This window comes from Schistocerca serialis, chromosome 6 (genome assembly GCF_023864345.2).
Source record: "Schistocerca serialis cubense isolate TAMUIC-IGC-003099 chromosome 6, iqSchSeri2.2, whole genome shotgun sequence".
Classification (NCBI taxonomy): Eukaryota; Metazoa; Arthropoda; class Insecta; order Orthoptera; family Acrididae; genus Schistocerca; species Schistocerca serialis.
This window is the reverse complement of record NC_064643.1, coordinates 447,055,394-447,070,414: the sequence shown is the minus strand read 5'-3', so window position 1 is coordinate 447,070,414 and position 15,021 is coordinate 447,055,394. Positions and strand designations below refer to the sequence as shown.

The 15,021-nt window shown below is 46.8% G+C and overlaps 1 non-coding gene across 1 annotated transcript; it reads right to left on the bottom strand.

Annotated features, from left to right (window-relative positions):
• Positions 1-1,981: 1,981 nt before the first annotated feature.
• On the bottom strand, positions 1,982-2,059 carry Trnaa-cgc (transfer RNA alanine (anticodon CGC)). The gene has a single exon. It is a non-coding gene; the product is annotated as a tRNA-Ala (tRNA).
• Between the last annotated feature and the right edge of the window lie 12,962 nt (positions 2,060-15,021).

Here is a 15,021-nt window from a genome sequence, read left to right as displayed (position 1 = left end):
ACTCTGGTTCTACGTAAAACCACTAAGCGTGTGAAAGATTTCTATCAAGATATTCGCGGATCCTTGGCGTGGCAAGAGAATATAGCAAAAGGAAAGCTGAATTTTACGTTTCGCGTTTAAAAAATGATTCACAGATGAGGAACTCAAGTAGCGTTTTCTTGCACAATATCCTGCGAACAGTGGATGAAGGGCAACAGGCAGATTCCATCTTCGTAGATTTCCGAAATGCCTTTGATACGGTGCCCCACTGCAAAGTGTTAACGAAGGTACGAGCATACGGAATACTTTCTCAGATATGTCAATGGCTCGAAGACTTCTTGAGTAACGGAAACCCGGAAAGTGTTTGACTTGGTGCCACCTTGCAGACTGCTAACGAAGATACGAGCATACGGAGTAGTTTCTCAGATACGTAAATGGCTGGAAGTCCTAACTATCGGAGCCCAATACTTTATCCTCGTCGGCAAATATTCATCAGAGACAAGAATATCATCAGTGAAATATTAGTTCAGTTTACTACATGAATGAATAAAAATATTTACTTAACTTGACACAATCCATTACCAGAGGAGGGCATAGTAATCTACATGCATCATCTGAGGAACTACTTAACAAACTGTTCTCTTGAAGTACAAGGTTCAACACTGAGACTGGTTCAAATGGCTCTAAGCACTATGGGACTTAACATCTGACGTCATCAGTCCCCTAGACTTAGAACTACTTAAACCTAACTAACCTAAGGACATCACACACATCGATACCAGAAGGCAGGATTCGAACCTGCGATCGTAGCAGCAACGCGGTACCGGACTGAAGCGCCTAGAACCACTCGGCCACAGCGGCCGGCCATTGAGACTGAATAAGTCTTTAGTTCTAATCGATGATGCTGACTGCTTCAAATGATGTCACAACTGGGGCAGAGCACTTGGAAGCCCAGCTCTATACTGACCTCCAAGCGAGGGTACTGCTGTCCTGAGCTGGGAGAGAGGGCGTGTCTTCCGCAGCCTCTCCCATTCGTCGTTGGGGATTGCAGCGATACATTCCTAATGTCTGCGGTATCTGTGTGCGTTGCCGACTTTGGTGTGGCACCGCAATCTTCGGATGATACCATATAATGGATAGGGTGAGCACCCATTTGTGGCTGTTTGTTGATGATGCACTGGTGCATGGGAAGGAGTCGTCGCGGAGTGAGTGTAGGAATATGCAAGATGACTTAGAGAATATTTCTAGTTCGTGCGACGAATGGCAGCTTTCTCTAAACGTAAAAAATTAGTGTTAATGGAGATGAGTAGGAAAGAAATCGCGTAATATTGGAACAAAAACAGTAGTAGTGTGCTGCTCGACACAGTCCTATCGATTAAATTGCAGGCGTAACGTTAGAAAGCGATATCAAATGGAATGAGCACATAAGGGTGGTAGTAGGAAGAGCGAATGCTCGATTTCAGCTTATTGGGAGAATGTTAGGTTCAAAAATGGCTCTGAGCACTATGGGACTTAACTTCTGAGGTCATTAGTCCTCTAGAACTTAGAACTACTTAAACCTAACTAGCCTAAGGACACCACACACATCCATGTCCGAGGCAGGATTCGAACCTGCGACCATAGCGGTCGCACGGTTCCAGACTGTAGCGCCTAGAACCGCTCGGCCACCCAGGCCGGTAGAATGTTAGGAAATTATAGTTCTTCTGTATAGCATGCCATATAGAGAACACTAGTGTAACCCATTCTGTTAAGTCCCATTGTGCTTAGAGCCATTTGAGCCATTTGTAACCCACTCGTGAGTACTGCCTTACTGTTTGGGTTCCCCATCAGTGGTGGTGGTGGTTAGTGTTTAACGTCCCGTCGACAACGAGGTCATTAGAGACGGAGCGCAAGCTCGGGTTAGGGAAGGATTGGGAAGGAAATCGGCCGTGCCCTTTCAAAGGAACCATCTCGGCATTCGCCTGAAACGATTTAGGGAAATAACGGAAAACCTAAATCAGGATGGCCGGAGACGGGATTGAACCGTCGTCCTCCCGAATGCGAGTCCAGTGTGCTAACCACTGCGCCACCTCGCTCGGCCCCCATCAGTTCGCATGAAAAGAAGACACCGCAGAAATTCAGAAATGTGCTGCTGGATTTTTTAGCGGCAGATTCGATCAACACGCGAATGTTACGGAAATGCTTCGTGAAGGCAAATGGGAATATCTGGAGGAATGACGATATCCTTTAGGTAATACACTGTCAAGAAAGCTTAGGGGACAGGCATTGGCAGCTGACTGCAGAACGATTCTACTGCCACCAACGTACATTTCAGGTGAGAACAGTGAAGACAAGATAAGAGAAATTAGGGCCCGTACGGAGGCACACGTACAGTCGTTTTTCCATGCTCCGTTTTCGCAATAGGGAAGAGAATGACTATTTGTGGTACATGGTAATCCTGCGCCATACACAATACGGTGGCATGTGGTGTACGTCCGTAGAAGTAGATGCAGATGTGAGCGGTGCGATGCTGGGCAGCCGCCACTGTGCGCTGGGAGCCGCCACCACCTGCGCACCCTGCCGGCTCTGAATTATTCGCCGCGGCGGCCGCAACAGGGCGGCACAGCCGGCGCCTCCCAGCCTCACTTATTAATGCAGCGCACCCCAAACACGGCGCCCGCCCCTGTTGTCCTGCGGGCTGCGCGCGGCTCAATTTGGCTCTGTCCGGACACCCGGCAAACGCGACCTGCCGGCGAGGCTAGCCACGTAGCCCACACAAGCAGGGCTTCCGCTGGTGCAGGGAGCTCTCCCACCATTTCTCTGTTATCGTCTTGTGCGACCACTGCAGTGCCATAACTGCTGATGTACCATCTACATCACACGCGCATCCAGCGATGATCATGGGAGTCATGATGCCACAAAAGCATTTGGTTAGAAGCGTTTATATTTTTACGTACACAGATTTCTGTATTTCTCAGGAAACTTTTAAAGAATACAGTAACATTAAAAATGTCTCAAGACGGGAAGTAATTCTATAAATTAAAAATTTTTGGAATGCCATCTGTGGGTCGACAGGTATAAGTTAATTTTTTGTTTGTTCGCCGTTTTTCTCACGCGAGCGTGGCAACTAATTTCGTGGTCAGCCAGAAAGCGAACGGCCGGCCGAGGTGGTCGAGCGGTTCTAGGAGCTGCAGTCTGGAACCGCGCGCCCGCTACGGTCGCAGGTTCGAATCCTGCCTCGGGCATGGATGTGTGTGATGTTCTTAGGTTAGTCAGGTTTAAGTAGTTCTAAGTTCTAGGGGACTGACGACCTCAGAAGTTAAGTCCCATAGTGCACAGAGCCATTCGAACCATTTTGAAAATTACAGGTACTTAATCTGCAACAGTTGCGTATATTTTAGTTACAAAATTGATTTTTTACATAATTACTCAAAAACTACAAGAGGTAACTTAACGTGGTCTTTCAGTTATTATTTTTGGGGTGAACTGAAGCATAAAACAAATTTTCATGTTTCTAAGTCCATTATTTAGCGCCTATGATTTTTCCTAAAAACGTGCATTTCGGTGTTAATTTTTGTTCTATGGTTTTGGAAACCAGCTTCACTTATTTATGAGTTGTAAAGACACCTTCTGACCAAATTCTTGCTTTCTAGCTTTATTTTTTTAGCGCAACTTACGTTTCTCTTAAAACGGCCTTTTTTTCGGAAACTGTTAGGTCTAGAACATTAAGACTTGATATTTGGAACATTATTACACTAAACTATATTTTAACAAAGTTTTTAGACATAAATTTTGATTTTTAATTTCTCACTAAATTGTGGTGCAATACTTGCTTGCCACGCGCAGACTCGTTAAGGTATCACACATGATACAGAGCTTGCTTTGCTTCACATGGTGTGTGTGTTTTCAAAACCATGCCATACCTTGTAATTTATAGAATTACTTGGCGTCCTGAGGCATTTTTAATGTTTCCGTATTCTCCAAAAGTTACCTGAGTAACATAGAAATATATGTAGGTATAAATATAAACGCTTTTAACCCAACGCTTTTTGTGGCATCATGACTCCCATGATCCTCCCTGGATGCGTGTGTGATAGGTAGTACATTAGCAGTTATGGCACAGGAGTGGTCTCGTAAGACGAATACAGAGAAATGTTGGGAGAACTCTCTACAATCATGAAAAATCATGGCAATTATTTTTTGTCTCGAAAATGATAACGAATTAAAAATTTCTGGACTATGCAAGTGGGATGTTAGTTCATACGTAAACATTACAGGTAGGGAGATGGATGGGCACACAAACACACACACACACACACACACACACACACACACACAGGCACACACAGGCACACACAGAGTCACACACACAACGCAATAAAGATATACGTAGCACGAAATGAACGACGGAACAAATTTCGTCGTTTCAAACGTGTTTCACTGTCAACTGCAACAGTACAAAATAGTACAGCGCAGGAACATGGGCCTGTGACATGTTCAAGTCCTTCGAAATAGTCTCCCAATGAATCCATGGCACACTGCCAACGCTGTGGAAGACTCCGAATATCTGTGACATCACCATTAGCGAATCGTCGGATCTCACGCGTGATTGCCGTAGAATGTCTTCCCATGTTCGAAAGCGTGTTCAACGTAACGGTTCTTTCAGTTCTGGCGTGAGGTCATAAGCTCAGGGTGATAAGTCTGGCGGATATGGGGATGCTCCAGTAGTTCTCAGCCACATCGCGCTAGCAGATTCCGCACACAGACAGCCGTATGGGCTCTCGCGCTGTTCTGAAGAATTAATGCATCGTGTTGACGTTCAGGACGTTTCTCCCGAGTAGCCGACCGTAAGTGTCGTTGCAGGAAAGTGCGACAATACTACAGTGTATTATAAGTTTATCTACGTGGGACGAAATGGCACAAAATCATTCCTCTGATGTCATAGGCTATGATGATCATTAACGTGACAGGAGAGGGACTGCGACGAAATTTCTGCCTGTGTGAACCTGGGTGGCGCCATACTGCGGACTCACGTTTCAATTCTAGCCCATAGACCTTGACCTAAAATTTTTCTATCGCGACGATTCTCGCATATTGTCTTCCTCCTCCTCACAACGCGCTGGATGCACGCGACAAGTTTTGTAACGTGTCCACTTTTCCACTTCACTTAGTGCGCGAGACACCCGCTTTGCAGCAACTTGACGCATGTGGAGCTCGTCGCGTAAAATCTGTAGGCTGCTGCGTTGGCAATACCAGTAAGGCACTGTAATTCCTGCAGTGTCCATCTGCCGTCGTTCTCCAGGCATTGGGTTATCTGGATTCGAGCAATCCCTGTGCACACTGACAGGCCGTCGGCCGTTGCAGCTCTGCCACCCCTGAATGCACCGACCACAGAGCAATCGTTCGATAGCGTACAGCACCATTTCCTAACGCGTCCACAAGCTCCTCGTAACATTTTGGCACATTCCTTCCCCGGTGAACTACAATGTTTATGTAAGAGCAATGTTACAGGCAGATTAAAACGGTGTGCCGGGCTGAAACTCGAACTCGGGACCTTTGCCTCTTGCGGGCAAGTGCTCTACCAACTGAGTTACCCAAGCAAAAGCACGATTCACGACCGTCCTCACAACTTTACTTCCACCAGTACCTCGTCTCCTAGCTTCCAGAAAGTGTGTGAAGTGTGTGTGTGTGTGTGTGTGTGTGTGTGTGTTTTCTGGTGGCTGTACTGTTCAAATGGCTCTGAGCACTATGGGACTTAACTACTGAGCTCATCAGTCCCCTAGAACTTAGAACTACTTAAACTTACCTAACCTAAGGACATCACACACATCCATGCCCGAGGCAGGATTGGAACCTGCGACCGTAGCGGTCGCGCGGTTCCAGACTGTAGCGCGTAGAACCGCTCGGCCACCACGGCCGCCGTGGTTGTATTGTGGACTACGGCAGTCCGTCTTCAGACTCTGAGGTGATCACACTTAGGTGCGATCGGAAATAGTGGGGCAGAAGACGGAGGAAAATGGGGGTGGAGAGCGCGGAGTGTGGAGGACAATACGCCTGCAGGATACCGTGTTATTATCAGTAGCAGGTACGTGTATTTCTATTTTTTAACATTACTGCAGTTCTTGTTTTTTTAACACTCTGTAATTTCTAAGCATATACTAGTTTTGGGGGTTGTTTCAGTCATCGTTATAAATTGCGTCTTTTTCCCACCAATTCACAAGCGGAGCACAGAGATATATTTTTACTTGTAAGTCAAGGAAGCGTCCTATGTAGATTTAATATTTATTTTGAGTCCGCATATTACCAGATTTTCTGAAATATATATTTCCAAATCAATGTGCCTAATTAGGATGGCGACAGTTCATTTTTTTTCATTCACTTATGATTTTACCGCTTCTTTTAAATGGCTCCAATGGCTCTCAGCACTATGGGACTTAACATCTGAGGTCATCAAAAAAATGGTTCAAATGGCTCTGAGCACTATGGGACTTAACATCTGAGGTCATCAGTCCCCTAGAACTTAGAACTACTTAAACCTAACTAACCCAAGGACAGTCGGCCCGCCTGGTTCGCCGTGCGGTCTAACGCACAGCTTCCAGGGCGGGAAGGAGCGCCTGGTTCCCGGCACGAATCCTCCCGGCGGATTTGTGTCGAGGTCCGGTGAACCGGCCAGTCTGTGGATGGTTTTTAGGCGGTTTTCCATCTGCCTCGCTGAATGCGGGCTGGTTCCCCTTATTCCGCCTCGGTTATGCCGGCGATTGCTGCGCAAACAAGTTCTCCACGTACGCGTACACTACTCTACCACGTAAACTTATGGGTTACACTCGTCTGGTGTGAGACGTTCCCTGGGGGGTCCACCGGGGGCCGAACCGCACAATAACCCTGGGTTCGATGTGGGGCGGCGGAGGGGTGAAGTCGACTGCGGTAGTCGTCGTGGGGTTGTGGACCACTGCGGCTGCGGCGGGGACGGAGCTTCTCCGTCATTTCTAGTTCCCCGGTTAACACACAATACAATACAGTACAACCTAAGGACATCACATACATCCATGCCCAAGGCAGGATTCGAACCTGCGACCGTAGCGGTCGCGCGGTTCCAGACTGAAACACCTAAAACTGCTAGGTCACGACGGCCCGCCCGCTTCTGTTAACTCCAAGGTTAAGGCCCATTTGTTTTTACTGTCAACTTCACAAAATTCGAAATTATAATCCGATACCCTTTTGCATTAGACACACGCATTGTCGATCTTTGAAATCCTCTCAGAGTCTGCGCTCTAATTCCGCCCAGAAAACGTGTTTCAAGGCACGTTAGTGTTATAAACTGACATTCACTTATAACGAAGTGTACCATAAACATTGTATGTCTTATGGATCCTCAATGTGGCGTTGCCTTGAAACGACATACTTTCATAATACGGAAGTTACAATAATTCTTTAACCATAAATGTGACGTTTCTCGACATTTTATTACATAAAATTACACAATTAACGACGGGTTTCCGAGAGATCTTCAATTTTCTGATCTTTGTAGAAGGTATATATACATACTGACTTCAACTGAAAGCCAATATGGTGCCTCGCGAGTCTGTACTGAAGACACATGCCGTGCAAGTGACGTACAGGGAATAGCAAAATAATGTGAACACCTGAACTTAACTGAGAATGGTTTATTGATAAGGGGTTGGATCCCCATTTGCCCGTAATACAGCTGCGATTCTTCTTGGGATACTGGCATATAACAATTGTAAAGGCTCCAGTGAAATATTATGCCACTCTTCGATCAGAGCCTCTTCTAACTCCTGTAGTGACGAAGTAGGCGTAAATCTGCTCCGGAGTCTGCGCTCTAATACCGCCCACAAAGATTCGATAATGTTCAAGTCCGGGGGCTGTGCTGGCGAGAGAAGACGCTCAGTTGAGTTGCATGCTCCTCATACCATGAGTGCACTGTCCTGGCTGTGTGAATAGGTATATTATCGTCCTAAAATATGTCATCCTTGTTGGGGAACAACATTTGAATCATGGGGTGCACCCGATCACCTAAAACGTCCACATAATCGTTGGCTGTAACACGGCCTTTGAGAGTAATTATGGGACCAGCAGAATACCATGATATGGCTGCCCACACCATCACACTTCCATCTTCGTGCTAAACCGTTGGAATCAAGCCATCAGGACTGTAGGCTTCTTTCGGCGTTCTGCAGACGTAAACCCAGCCCGATGTTGTATATAACGAAAACGTTAACTCATCGGACCATGTGATGAGTGTCCACTGATCAGCTGTCCATGATTTATGCTCCTGACTCCATGTTTTACGGTTCTTTGCTTTGATTATCGTCACTAATGGTTTTGGTATGGCAGGTCGTCCATGAATATTCACTTTATGGAGTTCACGGCTTTCAGTGTCGATAGATACAGGTTATCAAAGATGGCTACTGAGCTCTGCAGCCACTTTGGCCGCCGCAGTTTTGTGTTGTTTCGGCACAATTCGTGTTAGCGTACGATGATCTCTGTCGTTTAGTTTTTAGTTGCGCCCCCTATTACACGTTGATGTCTTTCTGTGTTTTGTTTAGGCTGTCATGACTGTTGAAACAGTTGCTCTTGAATCATCCAGTAAGTTGGCTGTCTTGGTTACCGATGCTGCAGCTAATCGGGCCCCCACAATCTGCACTCTTTGGAACTGTGTTAGGTCTTTCATTGCACGTCGACCTCGGCCTCTGAATACAAATACGAATTGTGCACTACTCATAAACAACCCGCACTGATGCCTATTCCGCACTGAACACGTACACTCCAAGGCGAAACGTGCCTTACCTGCGTTGTTGACCGTCAAACACAACCATCCTATTACTACCACTGTTCGCATTATTTTGCCTACCTCTGTAGGTGGCGTTCTATCGTCTCACTGGCCAACGTTCAAACGCACGTTCAAAATACCTGTCATGCTAGATAATACTCTGCGCGCTCGGTAGCGTCCCCAAGGTGCTTTTCAATATGTTCAAATGTGTGTGAAACTCCCTAAGCTTACACACTACTTAACCTAAATTATCCTAAGGACAAACACACACACCCATGCCCGAGGAAGGACTCGAACCTCCGCCGGGACAAGCCGCACAGTCCATGACTGCAGCGCCTCAGACCGTTCGGCTAATCCCGCGCGGCTGTGCTTTTCCCAGGCTATGATGCCAGGAACTCGACACGCTCAACGCTCAACGTTCGAATGCGTGGTCCGTGTGCTGACGGCTTTACTCCCGACGCACCATCGCACCTTTACTTTCGCTAGTGCCTCATCGCCTACCTTCCAAACTTCAGTTCTCTTTCACAGTTCTTGTGGGACTAGCGTTTTTGGAAGAAGGGAGACTGCGAAGAAGTAGCTTAGCCATATTCTAGGGAATTGATTCCAGAATAAATTTTCACCTTGCAACGGAGTGTACACTGAGTTGAGACTTCTTCTTAGACTAAAACTGTGTGCCGAATCGCGACTCGAGCCTCGGACCTTTACCTTACGTGACAAGTACTCTGCCGTTTGAGCCATCCACGACTCAGGTCTTCACCCTCACGGCTTTACTTCGACTAGTACCTCATCACTTCCTTCCAAACTTCGCAGAAGTTTTACTGCAGGCCTCCTGGAAGAAACGATATTGTGTAGACGTGGCTTGACTACAGCCGGGGCTATAGTTTCGAGAATGAATTTTCACTCTGTAGCAGAGTATGCGCTACAGAGTAAAACTCAGTTCTGGAAACAATTGCTGTGTTATGCTTTATGTGCTTCATTCTGTATATAGCGGCCATTAAGAGTTTGGTACTTGGATCTCAACGTTCGTATACAGAATGAGCCATCTTAATGCTGGTCGTTTTAACGTGATTTATTTAGCGTCTACGTACTCTGCTCCACTACGTCAGCCGCTGGCCTTACTGCTGAGACACGTCACAATAGTCATTTTGGGCGCTGTCGAAACAGGCGGCCAACGTTGCGCCGTGCAACGAGTACAGCGGCCATTAGTAACGTTTTCACTGGGACGGCCCGCGCAAAGTGGCAGCACAATGCAGGCGGCGAGCCTTTCAGACTCGCCGCGCTGTCTGCCGCCGGAGTCGGTGGAGCGCGACCGATTGTCCAATCACGTCCAACTGCACAGCGGCGCAGCTGCCCGCCGCCAAATTACGCACTGTTCGAACCAGCAGGCGAAACGCGCGCTCTGCCGGCGGCCAGAGGTGTTATTTTGTGCTCTTTTCTCTGCCGGCCCTAAATATTTACCGAGACGCACAATGCGGGAACAACAAAGGCGCCGACACAACGGCTGTAGGGGGCGGCCGGGCGGGCGTTGCGTCCCAGAGCGAATCGTTTAGCCGCTACTTACCCTGTCTGACGGCTGGGGACTCTGTCATACTGACACTCAACCGTACGTCTCGCTTTCATACGTCTATTACATGTCTTATGAGTTCTTCCGCATCTTTTTTTGAATTTCAACTTTTTTCTCGTAACGCTTCAGTTTTAAGAGGATTAAATCATGTCAAAATGTTTGTTTAATTAAATTTCACAAAATGATAATAAACCGTTAGCTGGATAGGCTGAGTTCTGAGAGTAACTTAATTGTCCGGAACAATTACGTTTACTTGTAGCGAAGTAACCAATTTCAGATTGTGTCTCCCATTACACACAGTGAACCGTAAGATTACTACTGGTTCACCAAAGGTTATTCATCTCAATCAATACACAAAATGTAAAGTGGAAGTAGGTGCCAAGGAATAGCTGGTGAAATTACAGACAATTTCAATAACACTCTTTATTCAAATTTGGTGCAAGACTTTATATTTTTCCAAGGAAAACCAAAAATCATTTAACAAATAAGTCACAATTTACGATAGGAAAGGACCTTTAAATTATTAAATTATTATAAAAAATTTCACGCCAGTAAAAGGCAAGTACAGGCAAGCAATTTAACGTATACAACTCGACGCTGTATAATATTTCAAGCTCAGCTAAATTACTGGTGAATTTCACTCCATTCATTAAATGGCGCAGAATCCAATTTGTCTGCAACATATAAAGACAAACCTGTTTACAAAAGTTCTGAAAACAGAAAACCCAAAACGCATGAGTCATGCACACAGGGCGGGGGGGAATGACACTCACAGCTCACAGTCAATAACATTAACATTTCCAGAATGTATAAAAAAACAAATTTTACAAATTTCTGCCAGTTAACTTACGGCAAACACACACGCTCGCCAGGTAGGACTTACGAACTTTTACAACATTCTCCTTTCAAGGCAACAATTTCTACCCGTAATGAAATGCCAAACTTTTGCATGGCAAGAAAACACACTAATAACCAACTACCTGTATAAAACACATAAGCACGTTGAGTAAAAGTCTTAAAATGTATTGAACTGGAAAAAAACACAACAGTTTTTGCTGTCTAGAAACAATATAAAAAAACCACTACGACGTACATTAACAACCTTGCTTCTCATAGCCAAATATACATAAACACAAATTTTTGTAAGTTACAGCTTCCAGATGAGCAGGAATTCGTTATGCAATTGACTAGTTCTTGCCGCGAGGCAAAAGGAGTTTTTCTTCTTTCTTAGAGTACCTTTTACACGTGAGTCTAGTAATAATAGTTATGGCAGGAGAGAGAATGGACCAGGTCTTAGTGCCATACATTTTAAACAGTACAGCTATTGGTGCCTTAGACTTTCACAGACATGGTAGAGGCTAACAGACGAATAAACCCGTAGGCAAGTTGGGAGGGGAAAGAAACAATCAGAAACACAGATTTACTCTGACTGCCCCCCCCCCCCCCCCCGCGCCTTTCGTCATCAAAAGGGGACAAACAGACCACCCCTTCTAATATTACCACCTTCCCGCGGGTGTGGGCAGACGAGAATGAATGGCGGGAAACCCCAAAATCTGTTAACAATCAGTACTCAACTTCTGGTGCGTTACGACTCCCAGGACTGGACCAACGCAGCACCTCCAAATGCTCTGCCGAGCCGCCCGCTGCCAGTCGTTTCAACGGACGCAGGAAGGCGCGCCGATTTTCAGAACCTCCTCGCCGGTCGACAGCATACGGCCGAACTGCAAATTAGGCCCCTCGCGGACCCACGCTCAGGAAGATTCCTTTCGCGACGAGCAGTCAACGCCCCATACCACGAAGCCGCTGCTCGCGTCGCTTACGCTGATGCCGCGGTCTGCCTGCGTGCTGTCCCTCTAGCCCCGACTGCCAACTCTCCACGAGAGCCCATACAGCCACTCTTAAACCCACGCGAGCAGCCCACTTTCCCCCTTTCCCGCTAGTGGGAGACACCGAAGCCTTCAATTGCGACAACGGCGTCACAACGGAGGGCAGCTGCTTCATGCTACGCGCTGCGGCGCGCTTTTCAAAACTAACTTTACTACGGCTCACACTGAAGCCCCAAAGACATTGGTACAGGCATGCGTATTCAAATAGAGATATGTAAACAGTCAGAATAGGGCTCTACGGTCAGCAAAGCCTATACAAGTCAACAAGTGTCTGGCGCAGTTGTTAGATCAGTTACTGCTGCTACAATGGCACGTTATCAAGATTTAACTGACTTTGAACGTGGTGTTACAGTCGCCGTACGAGCGACGGGATGCAGCATCTCCGACGCAACGACGAAGTGGAGATTTTCCCGTACGACCATTTCACGAGTGTACCGTGAAGATCAGGATTCCGGTAAAACATAAAATCTCCGACATTGCTGCGGCGAGATAACGATCCTGCAAGAACGGGCCTAACGACGACTGAAGGGAATGGATCAATGTTACAGAAGTGCAATCCTTCCGCAAATTGCTGGGCCATCAACAAATGTCAACGTGCGAACCATTCAACAAAACATCAGAGAATCATGGTTTTGGGGTTTCGGAGCCGGAGGCCCACTCGTGTACCTTTGATGACTGTATGGCACAAAGCTTTACGCCTCGTCTAGGCCTGATAACATCGATATTGGACTGTTGATGACTGGAAGCGCCTTCCCTGGTCGGACGAATCTCGTTTCAAATTGTATCGAGCGGATGGACGTGTACGGTATGTAGACAAACTCATAAATCCATGGACCCTGCATGTCAGCAGGGGACTTTTCAAGCTGGTGACGGCTGTGTAATGGTGTGGGGCCTGTGCAGTTGGAGTGATATGGGACCCCTGATACGTCTAGATAAGACAGTAACATGTGACACGGACTTAAGCATCCTGTTGGATCACCTGCATCTTCTCATGTCCGTTGTGCATTCCTACGGCCTACGGCAATTCCAGTAAGACACTCTGACACCCCACACTTCCAAAATTGCTACAGAGTGGCTCCAGGAACACTCTTCTGAGTTTAAACACTTCCGCTGGCCACCAGACTCCCCAGGCATGAAGATTATTGAGCATATCTGGGATGTATTCCAACGTGCTGTTCAGAAGAGATCTCCATCCCCTCGTACTCTTACGGATTTATTGACAGCCCTGCGGGATTCATGGTGTCAATTCGCTCCAATACTGCGTCAGAGATTAGTCAAGTCCATGCCTCCTCGTGTTGCGGCACTTCTGCGTGCTCGCGGGGGCCCTACACAATATCAGGCAGATGTACCAGTTTCTTTGGCTCTTCAGTGTAAAATACAGGCCTTGCTGACAACGTGGTAAATTTTTATTGTGTTTTCACTGACTGAGTGACAACATGGTTTCTGGAGTCGTGGGACAAGCGAGTTCCGTGTTTTAACGTATAATTTTATTCTACTTTCATTGACTGAGGCCGGCCGAAGTGGCCGTGCGGATCTAGGCGCTACAGTCTGGAACCGCGCGACCGCTACGGTCGCAGGCTCGAATCCTGCCTGGGGCATGGATATGTGTGATGTCCTTAGGTTAGTTAGGTTTAAGCAGTTCTACGTTCTAGGGGACTGATGACCTCAGAAGTTAAGTCCCACAGTGCTCAGAGCCATTTGAACCACTGACTGAGTGGCAAAATGGTTTCCGCAATAGTGGGACTTAACCACTGCTTGTGTTTTATTGCGCAACTTTATTGTACAGAGGCCGGCCGGAGTGGCCGAGCGGTTCTAGGCGCTACAGTCTGGAAACACGCGACCGCTATGTTTGCAGGTTCGAATACTGCCTCGGGCATGAATGTGTGTGACGTCCTTAGGTTAGTTAGGTTTTCGTAGTTCTAAGTTCTAGGGGACTGATGACCTCAGAAGTTAAGTCCCATAGTGCTCAGAGCCATTTAAACCACTTTTATTGTACAGAATATTATTGTGTTTTCACTGACAATGATAACGTCGTTTCCACAATAGTGGGAAGATATCATGGTATACATTTTTTCTACAGGGTGTTTCAAAAATGACCGGTATATTTGAAACGGCAATAAAAACTAAACGAGCAGCGATAGAAATCCACCGTTTGTTGCAATATGCTTGGGACAACAGTACATTTTCAGGCGGACAAACTTTCGAAATTACAGTAGTTACAATTTTCAACAACAGATGGCGCTGCAAGTGAGGTGAAAGATCTAGAAGACAACGCAGTCTGTGGGTGCGCCATTCTGTACGTCGTCTTTCTGCTCTAAGCGTGTGCTGTTCACAACGTGCAAGTGTGCTGTAGACAACATGGTTTATTCCTTAGAACAGAGGATTTTTCTGGTGTTGGAATTCCACCGCCTAGAACACAGTGTTGTTGCAACAAGACGAAGTTTTCAACGGAGGTTTAATGTAACCAAAGGACCGAAAAGCGATACAATAAAGGATCTGTTTGAAAAATTTCAACGGACTGGGAACGTGATGGATGAACGTGCTGGAAAGGTAGGGCGACCGCGTACGGCAACCACAGAGGGCAACGCGCAGCTAGTGCAGCAGGTGATCCAACAGCGGCCTCGGGTTCCCGTTCGCCGTGTTGCAGCTGCGGTCCAAATGACGCCAACGTCCACGTATCGTCTCATGCGCCAGAGTTTACACCTCTATCCATACAAAATTCAAACGCGGCAACCCCTCAGCGCCGCTACCATTGCTGCACGAGAGACATTCGCTAACGATATAGTGCGCAGGATTGATGACGGCGATATGCATGTGGGCAG